This window comes from Lactuca saligna, chromosome 4, assembly GCF_052625555.1.
Source record: "Lactuca saligna cultivar CGN05327 chromosome 4, ASM5262555v1, whole genome shotgun sequence".
Taxonomy (NCBI): Eukaryota; Viridiplantae; Streptophyta; class Magnoliopsida; order Asterales; family Asteraceae; genus Lactuca; species Lactuca saligna.
Genome location: NC_136420.1, coordinates 14,926,018 through 14,944,353, shown reverse-complemented (window position 1 = coordinate 14,944,353; position 18,336 = coordinate 14,926,018). Strand labels below are relative to the sequence as shown.

Below are 18,336 nucleotides of genomic sequence, written 5' to 3'. Positions count from 1 at the left end.
AATCGCTGACTGGAGACATTAGATGATCCTACCCTCCCTCTTTATTCTTTCTTCCATCGTTCCCTGACCTAAAAACATAGCCGCATACAACTCCACATTGTATCTCCAATTGAACGCCAAACAGAGGTCGCCGGTCGAACCTCTGTCATCCCGCCGATCGCACCTCCACTAGACTTCTCTTCCATCTCTTCCATCTGTGACACCATCTCAACGCCATCAGGTAATATATTCTTCTTCTTTTCTGTTAATAATTGTTAAAATCAGATACTATGCTTTGAAGTTCTTTATGAAATCAAAATACTTTTTTGTTAGAATATTATGAATTCTTTATGAAATCCGAATTGTTTTTCTCTATTGTTATGAAATTTGTATCTTTTTTTGCTATATTATTATGAAATATGTATAAGCTATAAGCAAGTGTAATGTTTTTTTGGTTGTATAATAGGCTGGACAAGATCATATAGAATAGCTATTAGCAAGTCATGTTTTTTTTATTGTGAATACGCTGATTTGAGAACTTAAAAAAGTTCATATGACATTATTTATGCTTAATAGGACACTGGATTGCTCTAGTATGTCTTCCAGTTTTATAAGTACATAATTTCATACAAAGATAAATAGACTTGCACATGATGAATGTTGATATGATGGATGTTGATATATGATTCATTTTTTGTTTGTACACTTTTATGATTGAATTAAGTATACTTGATCAGATTATGATTATCATTGTATTTGTTAATTACAACTCTCTATAATTCATGTCATGTTGTATTGTTATGAAATATGTATAAGCTATGATTAGATGTGCTATTGTTACGAAATTTGAAACCCGCCCTCTAATTCTTCTTCTTTCATTTCGGTGGGATCTTTACAGTGACATATTGAATAAAGATTTTTGGTTACTGATTCATAATTTTTTTTTTAAGAAAAGGGTAGTTCGGTCTTTTTTTGATTAATTTCAAGATTAACATGTATAAGTCAGGTCTGTTGGTTCTCAATTGGTTTTTCTAGATCAAGAAATTCAAAATTAGTAGATTATTGAAGATATGGATGAGAGGATCTATTTTTTACAAGACATATGGTCAAAATTCTATGCTTATGGAATGATCTGGGATAAAAATGGAACAGGGGCAATTTGGTCAAAGTGTTATTCTTATGTTTACTGTTGCTCAGTATCAATTTTGGTCAAAGAATAAATTGTTTAAATTGTTGAAAAACAATGAATCTATTTATAACTTTGTAAAAACAATGATTTTTTTTTATAACTTTTATTTGGAATTTTTAAAGGATTTGTGTGTAATTTACATCAACCTTTAGAGCAAAGGGTAAAATAGTCATTTTTTTATTAGTCAGGCCATTCAGTCAGACGTAGAATCAAACAACATGGTTTCTTACTCGGTCAAGATTTCTTACCCAGACAGACATTTCTCAGTCAACATTTTCTCAGTCAGCAACTATCAAACGGGACCTTAGTTCACAAGTACCTAGTTTGATGAGGAGGTTGACTCATTTAGTTATCATTGTGTGGAGGTGTACCCACTTAGCTACACCATGACGAAGTGTACTCACTTGGATATTTGGTGAGAGGTTGGATTATGATATTGACTTGGATTAGATTTTTAGAGGCATTTGCATTGCATTACATTTTGATGTTAAGGTGATATTTTGATTATTAGTGTTCAAGCAATGCTACTTATAAATACTTCTTTTTCTAACCAATGAATTACAATATTTGATGTTTTAATACTATTTTTGGGAGGTTTAACTTGGGTTTAGATTGTCTACTTATCCAACACACTATGGGGTTGAATTCGGTAATACGTATTAGGCTGTCTAAGCCTAACACTTGTATTTTGATATGTATTTAGATTTGGTGATTTTAGAGGATGGTGATGGATGGAAACAAGGATATTTAGAAGCTCATGGCTATGTAGTGATTTCACTTGTTAGTTTATGTTTTTTGAATTTAATCTAGCTTTTTTTTTTTTTTTTTTTTTTTTTTTTTTCAAAAAGCATAATATAGTTCAATACATATCGATGGAAGGCAAACGGGCAACAAGCTGCGCCACTAACCTTTTCTGGACGGCACAACTATTCTTTTTGAAAACAACATTTGTGGATCTATAAGATATGACATTAGAGTGCATGCCCCGTTGGACTCTATTGAGGAGCTCCACCGCTTCTGGTACGAGAAAACCAAATGTGTCAAATGTAAACTTTGAAACATTTAAGTTTGACATTTTTTATATGAAAATGTAGCTTTATATTTTTGAAAATGATTTTATAATTTAGTTTATACAAGAGGTGTTTCACATTTATCTCTCGATGATTTTGTTACACATGCACATCCTAGACCGTTCTTTGGATTTTGAACAAGGGTTTTCATTCATGGCCATTAAAATTTGAACATTCTAGAATTATTAATTGTATTTCAGAATGGTTCTTCGCATTATGAACATAATTATATCATTCTGACTTTAAATCGAGTAGAAAATAACATCAAATTAACATGGTTCGTTGAATCCATGCTTATTGTCTTTGAATATTAATTGAAAACTACTGCTCCAAAATTATATGTTTTTTTTTTCACTTGTCCAAAACAATGGTCTAGTTGGTTGTGAGTCTCATTTATATCGCGGACAACAAAAACCAATTGGGCTCTGTTTTCAATGGGTCCTGAACGGCCCTTTCCATAGTCATTGATCATTGACATATTTTTCAGAAACTTAAATAACTTGGTCTTTCTTGATAATACTTTACAAATAAATGGTCATTTTTGTTAATATCCAAATATAAAAGTTAATTTTTGACTTTTTAAAAGCTAAATTATATAACTATTGTTACTAGAACATTAAAAACATTGGTGCCATTGACCCTTCAGTACTATTGTTTGGATGTGAAAATACACGTTAGGGTTTGTATTATATTCCATCCTTTTATATAGTACAACCATAATATAATTACACAGAGGAGCCCTATACTATCGAGACTATAAATAACTATACATAAACAAATAATATTCTAACACTCCCCTCTCAACAGGGGGGGGGGGGGGTGAAGAATGCTAATTTTTTTTAAATCAATAAACAACTATGTAGGAAGTTCTTTAGTAAAAATATCTACAAACTAGTGAGCAGAATGAACGTGTAAGATGTGAACCTGTCTAATGGCAACGCGTTACCTAACAAAATGTGAACATATTTCCACATGTTTGGTTCTTTGGCGATGAACGAGATTGGATGCTAAGTACATGGAACTCACATTGTCACAAAAGACAACGTTGTTCGAGTTAAATGTAAAGAAAGCTCGAGAAGAAGATTGCAAAGCCAAGACACTTCAACAAGGACATTGGCTACCACCCGATACTTGGCTTCAACACTGGACCTAGAGATGACATGTTCCCTTTTAAAGACCAAGAATTGATTTTATTATCACCAAGATAAACACAAGAACCAAATGTGGATAGACATGTTTCAAGACATCCAACCCAATCAACATTAGAGAAAGACACCAAACAATCGACATGAAAACAGACAAATGAATAAACCATAATCAATAGTACCCTTAAGATAACACAAAATATGCTTGAGGGCAAGGAAGTGTGGTTCCCGAGGGTCATGCATAATGAGGCAGAATTGTTGAACAACGTAGGCTATATCAGGACGAGTAAACGTCAAATATTGTAAAGCACCAGCCAAACTTCGATACAAGGTTGGACAAGAAACTGATTTTCATAAGGATAAAGCTTCGGTTTGGTGTCCATCGTAGTGCTATAAAGGTTACAAGAGAGCATTTCAACGCGAGGCATAATCTCTTTGGCAAATACGAGTTAAGAGATAAGCAAACCCTAAGCATTACGAGTAGCAGTAATGTCGAGAAAAAAGGAAATAAGGCCTAAGGCTGTTATAGAAAACATCAAAAATAGGCATAGTCATGATAGTGAGGGTGAATGTAACCTGGAGGTTGTTTTATGTATACCTTTTTAGTGAGATCGCCATGAAAAAAGGAATTTGAACATCAAGTTGATGAATAAACCAATGAAGAGAGATAGTGATGCTTAGAACAATTCTAATGGTTGTAGTTTTGACAACTGAGCTAAAGGTGTCATCAAAATCTAGACTCGATTGCTGAGAAAAACCTTGAGCAACAAGGCGACCTATATAACGATCAAGATTTCCATGAGAGTCAAATTTATTTTGATAAATGTTGGTAGTGGGAGGAGGCGTAACTAGATCCCAAGTGTGGTCAGAGGAGAGAGCAGACATTTCAACATCCATGGAAAGTTTCCAATTAGGATCATACATGGCTTGAGCAATGGAGCGCGGGATGGGAGATATATCAGAGATGGTCGAGAGAATCATGAGTATATGTGACTTAAGAGAGTCGGTTCTAGAACGGGTAGTCATGGAATGACCGGTAAGTTTAGGAGGAGAAGGAGCGGAGTAAGTATTGGAGGATGGAGAGGTCGGAAATTTCGTAGGCTCATAGTGATAGGGGACCAAGGTGTGGGAGGGGGGGGGGGGAGCCGACTATGTAGTGGGTGTGGTGAGAGGGGGATGACGATGGGAGGATCATCATCAGAAGATACAAGCGAGTCGCAATCATAGATGGAGGGAGAGGAGTGAAATCAGAGTAAGGAAAATGTTCTTCATAAAAAATGATGTGACAAGAAATTATGACACATTTAGTGATGAGATCGAGGAATTTGTGCCCTTTATGACCGGGAGATGGACCGAGATAAACACATGCAATACAACTGGGAGAAAGATTATGAGGGGAGGTAGAGGCACTATGTGAGAATAAGAGGGAAAGTAACCAAACAATATTTCAAAAGGAGTTTTGTATGACTGTTGTAGTGGGAAGTAAATTCAAAGTATGAACGGCAAAGAAAAGATCTTCAATCCAAAATTTTGTGGATAAGGAAGCTTGAAAGATAAAGGTTCGAAGAATATTATTAATAGTGTGAATGGCGTGTTCAACCTTGTCGTTTTGTTGTGACATATAGGAACATGAGAACCGAATGGCAATGCCATTTGATAGTAAGTAAGACAAAAGGCGTTGATTGTTAAACTCACAACCATTATCACACTGAAATGATTGAATGTCAGATTTAAAATGATTTTTTGACATACATGTGAAAGTTGCAAAAGACAGAATAAACTTCAGATTTAGCATGTTATGGAAGCACCCAAAAAAATGAGAAAAATCATCGAGAAACAAAATATAGTATTTGAAACCACTAGTGATCGTAATATGCGAGGTCCATAAGTCAAAATGTATAAGTTCAAACACACAAGTAGTTTTTGACGTGGATAAAATAAAAAGCAATCGATAATGTTTTCCAATTTGATAAGTGTGACAAATTTGAAGTTTAGTATACGAACTAGAAATAAAATTACTGGAATGCACACAGTTTAAAAGTAATGATCCGAAATGACCGAGACATTGATTCCATGTATAAAGAGACACAACTGTAAACGTATGAGCGGATAAAGATAAAGTAGAAGACGAGAGAAACGGGTAGAGATTTCGATGACAATCACACTATTGAAGAAGATTACATGAGTTAAGATCCTTTATAGAAAAACCAAATGGGTCAACGGCAACAGAAACAAAGTTTTCATGAGCAAATTTTCTAATGGAAATTAAATTTTTAAGCGTGCGAGGCAAAATAAGGACATTGTTTAAAGAAAAATTCTTTTTATGGAGGGAAGAGAACATTGACCAATGTGAGAAACCAGGATTACAAAACCATTACCAACCATGATAAATTTAGAATTACAAGGTCTAATAAAAGAAATTTTAACATGATTGAAGGATATGTGATGTAACAACCTGCACTTTCTATCATCTAATCTAATGGGATTATCATAGTTATTACTAAAAATTTGCATAATTCTATAAAATCGTAAGAATAAAAACATTTTATATCTCAGGCATAGTCACGGGTTTACAATAAAAATCTCACCTTAAAAGAACAACAAGGAAATACAACTAAAGTAACAACCTAGTCTAAGTTCTTGTGCTCATGTCTTCACTTCTGGTACCATGGTTGCTGCTACCTGAACCTGCAAAACATGAAACATCTCTACAACATCATACAATAATGTCGGGTGAGTTATATATTCTTTCTAATATCATGTTCTTCTACTCTTTCTATCTTTCATATATAATATTTCATCTTCTCTTCTATCTCATATGCTACATCTTAAACTGTTATTCTTACGGGATAGACTACCAGTCTTTTCTCATCTCACCACATGTATCTCTATTCTTCTATCTCTCATCATGCATCAAAATTCTTTTCTCTTATACTTGTAATTTATCCTCTATTATTCTTCTCCAGTAGCATACACTACTATTCACTACAAGAAAAAGACCCTTTTACGACGCGCAAACTACGTCACTCGCTGGTTTATGTTACGCAAAAGAGAGTGACATTAAAAAAGCGTCATCTCTTCAAAAAATTTAAGAATGTAGGTCACGCATTATTGAGTGCCCTTAAATTAGTGTCTCATCTGAAAAAATTAAAAACACGGAGGGCACTTGTGCGTCCTCTGTGAATGTCGTTTTATATTTTTTTTTAAGAAACGAGCTCCTTAGAGGGAAAATGAAATCCCCAAATTTTTTCAACCCCCGCCTTCTTCTCCCTCGTCTCTACCCCTCTGTGAATGTCGATTGTAGCGTCGATCGACAACCACGATCCATCAGCCATCAATCGAAGCTACCAGATAAACAACCCCTCCACCTTCTCGTTTCTCCTTTCCACCAGGTTTTCTTTAATCTATATCCTCCGCCTTCTCGATTGCAGAGGCATCGTTTTACAATTCTTTTACCAAACACACATCCACTATCCTCAGTTACAAAAGACGTCCAAATCTAGGGCTTTTTTCATAAAATCTCATTCCACCTCATCTCACACGTACCTCTACACAATCGACTGTCACCACCATTCCTATCATCCACTGCCGCCCTGCCATCTCTTCCATCACCACCACTTTCATATGGAAAACTTTCAAGAAGCCTCGTCTTCCATATGAAGAGGAACGACCAGATGCACTCTGGAGGGTTACCACCAAGTCAACCCATATTCACTCTTACACCTCTTTAGTTTACATTTCAGGTCTCTCTCTCTCTCTCCCCCTTTCTTTCTCTCTCCCCCATCTTCAAACCACCAGAGAATTGATTGACGTGATCTATGTTTCTTGCTGAACTTTGAGGTTTTTCTTCAATCTGTAGGGATGTAGGCTCACATAGAGGAAAACGTTCATGCTTATAATTCCTTTACAATTTTTTCCTGTTGAGACTTGAAAATTTAGGAAATCGTTTGTTAATCTGGTGTGTTTTAAAATTAATTGAATTCACTATGTCACTAGACTTATACAGGCCGAGTTCAGATGGTTATATTAGGTGGACTTTCTTTCTTACAAGAGATAAAGAGGAAGGAAGAAGACATAGGCGTGATCTACAACCACCTGCTCCAGCGGTGACTCCCACTCCACCTCCCGTCTACCATAACTAGGAAATCCTAGAAATTAGAAAACCCTTCTTTGGGAGATTTAGGGTTCAGACTTCATTCCATCTCTCACTCTCCGCCATTTTTGTCCACGAGTGCTGCATCACCGTTGTCACCATCTATTCCATCACCCACCACAGTTGAAATTGATGAAACCCTACCTTCTCCTACTTTCAACGCCTCAAAATGGGTTGTACATGTCGATGTTTCTTGTTTTTTTTATCCGATTTCTCTCAAAATCAAATCGACCCAAAACCCTAGTTCTTGTTGCTTAAATCAATTTCAATGGTGAACCTCCGACTTCATTGCTTATGTGAAACAATTGATCCCTGAAACTACTGATGAACTATGCATACACTACTGAGGTATTTTCATCACTTTTAAAACATGATTTATCTTATTGCATATAGATATTGTTGGACCTGCTATTCCACGCGCATATAGATTTTGTTTGACCTCCTACCCCAGTTTGTTGATCTTTGAATTATATGTTTATGGATTGCAGAACGGTGTTTAAATAGCCATCCAAAGCAACATCCTACAATGGCTGAGGTTATGGTCGGACTCAATTCTATACAATTTTTACAAGAGAAAACCAATAATACATTGCACCTTGCAAGCATGACCATATTCGGTAGAAAGATGCCAATGTTTCTCTTCCATTCAAATGGGGAAAACCCAGGTATGATTCTATTTTCATCATTAACATATTCAACTTATATAATTGCAATTACCAGGGTTGAAGTAGGCCACTCAGATAGTGCTAGTGCAGTTTACCAGTTTTTTATATCTGCAATTCCAAGTTGTACTTTTACACATCTTTTTTTATTCTTTGTATTTTGTTCTGGACCCTTATTTCCTTACACATATATGATTGCTTCCTCTGCTTTTATTCATGTAAACAAGACCAAAAGACTTCTTGCTAGGATTGATTGTTACATACATTTCTCATACCCCCTAAACAAAATGGGGATATAAATTGGCAGCATTGTAAAAAGGTTAAGTAGATAAAGGCGTTTGGTTGACCTTTCAACAATTAATAATCTAATTGTTGGGTATGTTGTCATGTGAGAATAAAATTTCCAGTGCCATTTTATTTTGACACAGAGTATATTGAATATTCCCTCCCAAATAAGAAACCCAAATTGATGAACATGTGTTTAGAAAATTGACTATAATTTGTTGTTGATCATGGCATTGGTGGATGATAGTCATATACTTATCTGAACCAGTGTTTATATAAAGTGTTTGGGGAGTATTGACAAACCCTTTGACATTGCTCCATTTGCAAAAACTTTTTTTTGTGTACATAATTATTTAAAGTTAACCTTTGTTTTTCTTTGCTTCTGGTTATATCAATACCTATTTTATCAACTTATTCTTACATAGAAATGCTTTTAGGGTTTTCTCTTCTTGTAGCTATCTATTGTGCATCACTAATAAGGATTTGTTTTATCAGTAAGTAAATATTATCATTATATTAGCTATGTATATTAAAATATATTTTAATCTTGTTATGCTGTTGTACAGGTGTCACTGGTGACTGGATTCTTCATTTTGTTAAATAAACTTTAGAAAGGTATGCACACATCACCCTGCAAACAATGTTGGTATTCCGTCTTTTAGAAAAACTTCATCCCTCTTCTGTTGCTCTAGTTGTGACTTAGATGTCACAGACTCTATACATTATTATAATTTATACAAAACAAGTTAAGTATGCTTACTTATAGACATAGAAAATGTAATACTTCCAATTTCTGTTTCTCCTGCAAAAATATATAATGAAATATTTTGGCTCTGGGCCCGTCTCTCATGATAGTGTTCATTGTATTTGGTGGCTATTACGTGAATGTCGATAATACCCCTATCATTTTTCGACGGATTCCTCGTGTTTCTCTTATAAGATGTGGTTTGACTACATTCTTCTCTTATTATATACATATGTCTTTATTATAAAATAAAATTGTTACTGTTGTTTTTTTTTTAATACAAATTCTGAAGATTATTTGATTACTTCAACAGGGCATTTCAAGGTCTTTGCATTAATAATTTCGAGGGCTTGAGTTTGATCAAGAAAATTATATCATATATAATCTGGAGAACAGGTGAGTGAATACTGAAGCAAATGACATCTGCATGCATATGAACCCGAACTAAAATCCTTTATAGCAACTTCAGTTGTCTTGGATCTAACTGTCCAATCATTTTCTAGCGACAAAACAAATCTACAAAAATACAAAAATGGACTTCAGCTATAAATAAGTAGTAGCATTTCTTTTTGGCTTAATGTAGAAATACTTTTACAAATTTGTCTTCATTTAGTTATTATCCGTACATACCTAGACACAGGAGGGCAGTAGTGGTGGCGCAGGGTGTCAATTTCCCATAGAGAACTCCCTGCAATATATATATATATATATATATATATATATATATATATATATATGAGAAACTCATTTTCATTTGTTTGTTTAAAACATTGTAGTTTGCCAAAAATAAATGGAAGTAGAAGGATGCTATAAATATAATGCACATTGCACAATTCAAAGAAAGTATGTTGCAGAAACTTACTCATAGCATTGGTTTTAAGAAGATCAGTTTCCTCATTATTGAAATGATCAATGCCTGATTTGACTGTTTCAGTTTCTCCATCATCCTCCTGCAAAAATAAAAAAATAAAACCATTCAAGGTGGAGCTTATAATCTAGTTCTAGTACATATAAAAACTATCATAATACAATTTTTATCATCCAATCCAAGCATTATGATGAATCAAGTAAAAGATATACAAAATAATGATTAAATTTTTTACCTGATGGACTAAACAGTTGATTGAAGGATGTCTTCTCAAAAGATTATGAATAAGAGCAATAATAACAAGACCTCCAGAAGTAGGGACTATAAGTGCTAGCTTGCTTAGCTTCTTAGCAAAAGCAGCAGCAAGATAAGCTGGAAGAAGTGGCGATTTCAGACATGCTTAGCTTCTTAGCCCCAGCTTCTTTATTTATGTAAACCTAGTCCTTCTAATTCCATAGCTGTGAAGGAGACGTTCATCCATGCAAAGGTTTTATATTTGTTCTAATTAGAGTTGTGTTGTAGTTTGGAAAACTGAAATGTTATTCTTCAAACTACATAACATGTACTTGATACTTACACTGAAATGTTATTTCATCATTGTAGTTGGGAACACTGCTGCACAAAAGAGAAAACAAAATGCAGTTTCAGTTGGTAAAGAAAGAAGAGAATCTTTATTCAAACTACATAACATGTACTTGATACTACTTTCACTACTAGAAAAACAGTTTCAGGGCCTTTTACGACGCCCAATCACCGTTATTTTCAGTCATGTAGGGTTTCTACCAAAGTATGTAAATCATTTGAAGGATATGAACTTTTTAAGAGAGGATTTGGTCTTCAGTATCCATAGTGATCAGGTAACAGTTCATTTGGATTCAAATTCCTTTCAAAATAACTAGTTGCTTTTCTTTATGATTTTAATTCAATTCAGGGCACTGATTTTGGAGTTGATACATACTTTGGTCTTTGCACATATCCTGGTAGGGAGCTGAGGCATCTCATTGATTTGAAGGTACTAAATTTTTATTTTATATATATATATATATATATATATATATATATTTGAAGCAACAGTAGTGAGAGAATTATAGTTGAAATGATGCAGGAGTTGGACTTGTGATGAAGAACAGAAATTAGGGTTTGATGAAATAGGATCAAATAGAGAAAGATTGAAATAAAGAAGATGATGAAATAGAACTAATTGATTAAACTATAACACAATCTAAAAGATTGCCCAAGGAATCTCCCTCTCTCTAAGCCGAAAGCTTAAGAGCCAATACAAATCGTATTACACTATCAAATTTCTAGACATCCTCTACTGTGACCTTTCTCTTTATTTATTATAATCCTAGCCCACCTAGGTGAATTTCCTGTTTTGCCCTTTACCGATCCTTCTAAACAAAACCTATAAAACTCTTGCTTAAATGGTACTTGGGCCCAAAACTTCATGATTCCTATCAACTTGCTTATAATTTGTTTCTAATTTTTATAGGTGTACCCAAAGGAAATATATCCATTTGGGCTAATTGCATAGATAGGGAATGATGTGTTAAATAGAAGGTATGCTAATTTCATTGACATCCTACACGGCATATATCATCTATCATATACTATATTCTGTTAATGTTACTTCAGCCTAAAAGTGACCTTCGCAACCTTTGGTGTTACTTTAGCCTACATGACATATATCATATATCAATAAGTTTAAGGATGAATTTCACAAAAAAGAGTACATAGTATGTACTTCAAATTTTGTTTCAGTTTATAATTCATAGTCATTTGAATGAATATTATATTCTTTACATTATTATTGCAAATATTTCAACTCTTTATACTTTTTACTTTCAATTTTTACTTATGACTTTTAGACTATGAATAATGAGATAATTAATATTGACTCCAACTATGTCTTATTTCATTTTTTTTCAAACTTTTTATTACTAATTTATCATTTTCTTCAACAACTTACTTAAGAAAAGCTAATAACCAGTTAATTTCACATATTATCATTTTATTCAACAACTCACAGTAAGTTTTGCTTGTTAGATTGATATTCGTTAAAAGCACTCAAGTTTAGTTTTATATGAAATTTCTGATAACATGTCATGGGTGTTCAATTTTAGGAGAATAAAGGATATGGTTGTTCAATCTAAAGGAAGCCTTCTGCTTGAACTGCAACAAAGATCCACAAAATTTGATTCTATAATTGAAAAGCATCAGAATATAAGGTATGGAATTGTGGATAGTAATTTTGATAGTTTAATACAAAAGATTGAATTGAAGTAATTAGTAATGGTATATGAAGGTCTGCACTGGTTGAAAGGATGCGAGTTATTGAAGAAGCAAGTTTCAGTGGAAGGAGGAATGGTTCTACTTCTATTCCTTCAACTTAAATGGGAAGAAGTGTTCTTAATGGAGTTATTAAAACAACTTCTGCTCCTTTAGTGGACTTGCTTGATTTAGGAGGAGGAGAAGAACCTCCTCCACCAAATACAAATAGCATGATGATAGGTGGCAACTTTCTTCAAGGTCTTCTTGATGTTGGCATGTCCCCATCTTCATCACAACCAGGTTAGCTTTAGATTCAAATCATATCAATTTGTTTCTTTTGTTGAAAATTGAAGTCGTATTCTTGTGTGTGTGTGTGTGTGTATATATATATATATGTCATAAGTAACATATGGCCTTTTTACTTTTGTTTGTTTCAAATTCAGTTACAAATGCAAACCAGGCTCAAAAAAGTGGCACAGATGTTTAGCTGCTGAATCTACTGTCAATCGGATCACCTCCTCATCAAAGTGGTTCATCTATGCTTAGCAACCGAAATCTAGAAAGGTTATTAATCTGGTCTGTTTTTTTTCTTTGACAAACAAAACAGGTGGATGCATTTACTGATACGGTGTTTAAAGGAAATCTGGCGGTTGTGTGTTGGTTAGAGGGCATAAAAAAATATGATAAATGGTTGCAGTCAGTTGCGGCTGAAGAACCCTAGATTCCATCTCAGATGGTTCACTCCTGTAGCTGAGGTTACCATCAGTTTGAATTTCTTCTATAGATTATCACCTTTATTTATATGTTTGTTTAGGTTACCATCAGTTTGAATTTCCATCTCAGATGTTCTGTGTGTTGTTTCTAACTCAAGATTTTTTTGTTTTAGGTGACAATGGATCACAGGCCTCCACACCTCACACTTAGGGTACCAGCTGCCTTCTAAAGGGTTGTACCTTTAACTTCTAACATAAATCCAATCAAGATTTTGCTTGTTTAGTTGATTCTTTTTCTTAGGCATTCTTGACTCATCTTGGATTAAAGCATTGTTATCTTATCTGCAAGTAATTACTTTCCAGCCACCCCCGGTGGCCAGCCACCCATGACACGAAGTTCAACATTTTTATGTGGTACACCAGGTGGCAAACCAATGACATGAAGGATCGGGTTATATAGTGAGAGAGGTAGTATAAGGTTATATAGTTAGGGAAACCCCCTTAATAACAATGTACTATCAGATTAATATGAATGTATTTTAATTTTTGATAACTTGTTTGGCATGATGTTATTGGATCAAATTGATTATTTTGGTATATATTTGTTTCCATATTTATGCAATGGATTCTATTTTTTGTATATGATATTTTATTTTCTTTTATGAAACATTAAATACAAATTTAATTTGACAATAAGTAAATCTATAAATAATAATTTTTTTAAACATTTAAAATTATGATACGCAAAAATGTGTGTCATCTTCATTTATGACATGGCCTTTCTTGACAGGGGCTTTCTTGAATGCATGTCGTCTTCCTTTATGACACGCGAATGCATGTCATTTATGACATGGCCTTTCTTGACATGGCCTTTATGATACGCAAAAATGTGTGTCATTAACACGTGCGTCGTAAGGTTATGACACGCGAATGCATGTCGTCTTCCTTTATGATAGGGCCTTCCTTGATACGCATTGCGTGTCGTAAACGCGCGTCGTAATTGTGCGTCGTAAATAAGCATCGTAAATGCGCGTCGTCTATAGACGACGCGCAAAAGCGTGTCGTCTCTCTTTATGACAGGGCCTTCCTTGACGCGCATTTGCGCGTCGTCTGAGCCTTTTACGACGCGCAATGAGCATCGTAAAAGGCTATTTTTCTAGTAGTGATTCTTACTAATCATTTATCTCTTCAATCTTTCTTACCCTCGTATCAGACTCATCTCATACTTTGTACATACTCTAACTTTATCTCTAATTCTTTCTCTTCTCTGCTCTAACTCTTACTCTTACTCTGTTCTACCTCTTATCTAGTTTACTCTTGAAAGACCCCAACTTTCGTATTTTTGAAAGACCCAAACTTTCATAACTTCACAATATCATTACTCCAAAACATGCTATTTGCATATTTATAAAAGCAATATTTTACATTGATAAAAAGGGAATTACAAACTATTGGATACAAACCTTCTATTACAAAGTGTTATATATATATATATATATATATATATATATATATATATATATATATTACATAACTACCCAGGATATTGTAATTTATACAAACATAAAATGTAGTACAAAAGTACTGTTACAAACTATTCTACATTTTTCAATAGTAGGTAAACATACTAGTTACTTATCACCTGCAATTGTTAAACATTGATAGGGTAAGCGGTGACGCTTAGTGAGTTCAAAAATAGATACAATATAATGTTATGCCATATATATACTTCAATGTGGCAAAAGCAAAGAGGAACAACAAGATGTATGTGAGATTATGTGACAAGCGTTCATATAAATCCAAGACTTTATTCAAAGATATACTTTTCAATTCTTGATATACATCAATAAAGCTTTGGCCCAAATAGCATAGAAAACATGCAATTTCTGAGTAACATCTTGTTAGATTTCAGGGTTATAGTCCTGTCTAACCATTTGCCAATGCCATAGAATAGAAGTCATTCTCTTACGGAGACATGCTCTACATGGCCAGAGGCTACGTACCTGTACCAATGTGAATCTAAGTCATTTCATTGATCACATGGTCAAAGGTATTACAATTGCTATAAACATAGCGAATAACACGAGAAAATAACTCAGAATGATAATACTGAAAAGCACATAGCACATATAACACATAACATACAATTGTTCCTATATATTGAACTCACCTTAAGTTAACCGGGGGTTAAAATAGTAATTTGGACATCACTTCGGCTTTAAATATGTCTTTCTATGTTGAAAACCGGGAGCTTGATTGAAAACCAGGCTCTGCAAAGGTAGGGCTTCAAAACCAAAAAGATAAAATTTCCGGGCTTCTCGGGGGTCTCGGGACGTGTTTCGGGTGCTAAATTGATATCGGGGCTTCGGGGAAAGTCAAAATGAAGAAAATATGGAAAGAGGGGCTAAAAGTGGCAAATTTCCAAAGTTAGTCTGAAGGTCTCGCAACCCCCTTTATATAGGGCCGAGGTTTGGAGTCGGCTAAGCAGCGAAGGGCTCGGTGGCAGCAGCAGCGAGGGGTAGGTGGCGAGAAGGGGAGGCTCGGATGCGAGGGTCGGATACGAGGTTGGTAGGCGAGACGTGTCTCGCTCCTGCTGGACCTCGGCTTCGGCGAATCAGAAGGGAACACGCGTCGGTCTCGGGAAGCAAGCAGCAAAGCAGCTCGGTTTGGGCCATGTCTCCGGTGACGCACCTGCTTCGTGCGAGGTGACGTGGCCGGTACTATTCATGCGAAATTCTTCGATTTTCGGGCCCCAAACTTCTAAATTCCATAACTTTCGCATACGACCTCCGTTTTTGACGTTCTTTATATGCACGCGTAGCTAAAATTACGCTCTACAACTTTCGTTTACACTTCGTCGGCTAATTTTGATTTATTTTTAATATTATTATTTTTAACAGACCGGGACAGGAAAATCCGTTAAAAATTCATAACTTCTTCACCCGACATCCATTTTCGTCAGACTTTTTACCGTTGAACTACAAATGATGACACCTTCGATTCTCGTTTAGGATGTATTGGTAAAATATCGCTCGATCTAAAATTCGAGTTTTTAGCTGTCTACTGGTAAGTTGAAACTTCGAAAAATCATAACTTCCTCATACGAAGTCAGATTTTGACGTTCTTTTTATAGAATTTCTCGGTATAACGAATACTAAGGCTAAAAGGTAGTTTATCAAAAAACTCACTTTTTACGTCATTCGGTGCCGTGCCGGTTTTGTCGCGGATCTTCGGTTGGTCATAACCTCTTCGTTATAACTCGAATCTTGACGAGGTTTTCGCCTACAAGTTTCCAACGAGATTATCTACAACATCAAATAATAGAATTTTACTTATTTAAAATTTTATATTTTTGCTAAATTTCACTATTTGGCTTTTAATTGGAATCTCATAAGACTTCCAATATTTTCTGAGTAATTCTAAACATAGTTTTACTTTATTTCTAGTAAAAACCATCTGTTAGAACTCAACACTCAATTTTACATAATATTTCACAATTTTATTCATTAAAAAACACGATCTCAAAATGTGTATGTTACAAATACCTCATCCTTTTGAGGATTTCGTCCCGGAAATTACATAGATTAAAATAAATGGGGATATTTTGCTTTTATCTCATTCTTATTTTCCCAAGTATAGTTTGGGCCACGATGGCGTTTCCACTTGACAAGCACCAATTCTACTTCTTTATTGCGTAGCTTAGTTGTTCTTTCATTCACGATTTCTTCAGGCTCTTCAACATATCTTAACTTATTATTTAATTTCACCTCGGATAATGGAACCGTCTCATCGTAGATGCTAAAGCATTTGTGCAGATAACTTACATGAAACACATCATGAATACCTACCAAATCTTCAGGCAATTCTAAGCGGTATGCTTGCTTTCCAATTCTCTGGATGATTTTGAAAGGACCAGCAAATCTAGGACTCAACTTTCCTTTCTTCCCGAATCGCATAAGGCCTTTCCATGGGGATACCTTTAGCATCACGAAATCACCCACTTGAAATTCTATAGGTCGTCTTCTCTTTTCCGTATAGGACTTCTGTCGATCCTGGGCCGCTTTCATTCTTTCTCGTATGATTTGAATCTTGTCGGTGGTGTCTTGAATCATTTCAGGGCCTCTAAGGATCTTCTGTCCTACATCACGCCAACATAATGGCGTACGGAATTTGCGGCCATATAATGCTTCATATGGTGGCATTTTGATTGAAGTGTGGTAACTGTTATTATATGAGAATTCGACAAGCGGTAAGTATTTATCCCAGTTACCACCGAACTCCAAAACACATGCACGAAGCATATCTTCAACTGTTTGGATTGTCCTCTCCGTCTGACCATCTATCTGGGGAGGATAAGCGGTACTGAGAGCAACTCGAGATCCCAATTCACGTTGCATACTTGCACAAAAGTGATAAGTAAAGCGAGTATCGCAATCGGAAATGATCTTTAGTGGCACACCATGTCTTGCAACAATTTCATCCAAGTATACTTGTGCGTATTTCTCCATTGGAGCCGTTTCACGCATGGCGAGAAAATGTGCACTCTTAGTTAGGCGGTCGACGATTATCCAAATGCTATCATGTTGTCTAGCAGTCTTTGGCAATTTTATAATAAAATCCATGGACAGCTCTTCCCACTTCCATACAGGAACACTAAGGCTTTCTGGAGTTCCATAAGGCTTTTGGTGTTCTGTTTTGACTTGTAAGCATACTAAGCATTCCTGTACATATCTTCCAATGTCTCTCTTTAATCCAGGCCACCAATAATCAACTATTACATCATAGTACATTTTACTTGTACCAGGATGTATTGATAGCTTAGACTTATAAGCTTCATCTAAAATCTTCTGTCTTAATCCACCAATCTTTGGAATCCATAGCCGATTCTTAAATACTTTTAATCCTCGTGGATCATCAAGTAAAACATCGGCATAATGTACCATTCCTTCATTCTTTACATTTTCTGGCTTTAAGGCTTCAACTTGCCACTTCTCTAGTTCATCAAGAATGGTGAACTTCACCGTAGTATGAGTAATAGTATAACACATACTATTACTATTGCCTGCTAAGTGCATCTGCAACCACATTAGCCTTTCCAGGATGGTACAGGATTTCGCAATCATAGTCTTTGATCAGCTCCATGGATCGTTGTTGTCTCATATTCAGAGTTTTCTGACTGAATATATACTTGAGACTCTTATCGTCGGTAAATAATTGTCATTTCGTACCAAAAAGGTAATGTCTCCAAAGTTTTAG

At 35.0% G+C, this 18,336-nt stretch overlaps 1 long non-coding RNA gene across 1 annotated transcript; it reads right to left on the bottom strand.

The window, feature by feature from the left end:
• Positions 1-9,666: 9,666 nt before the first annotated feature.
• Positions 9,667-10,175, bottom strand: LOC145039023 (uncharacterized). The gene is made up of 3 exons (XR_013679688.1): positions 10,091-10,175; positions 9,859-9,916; positions 9,667-9,744 (listed from the first exon to the last, which is right to left on the bottom strand). It is a non-coding gene; the product is annotated as an uncharacterized LOC145039023 (long non-coding RNA).
• Between the last annotated feature and the right edge of the window lie 8,161 nt (positions 10,176-18,336).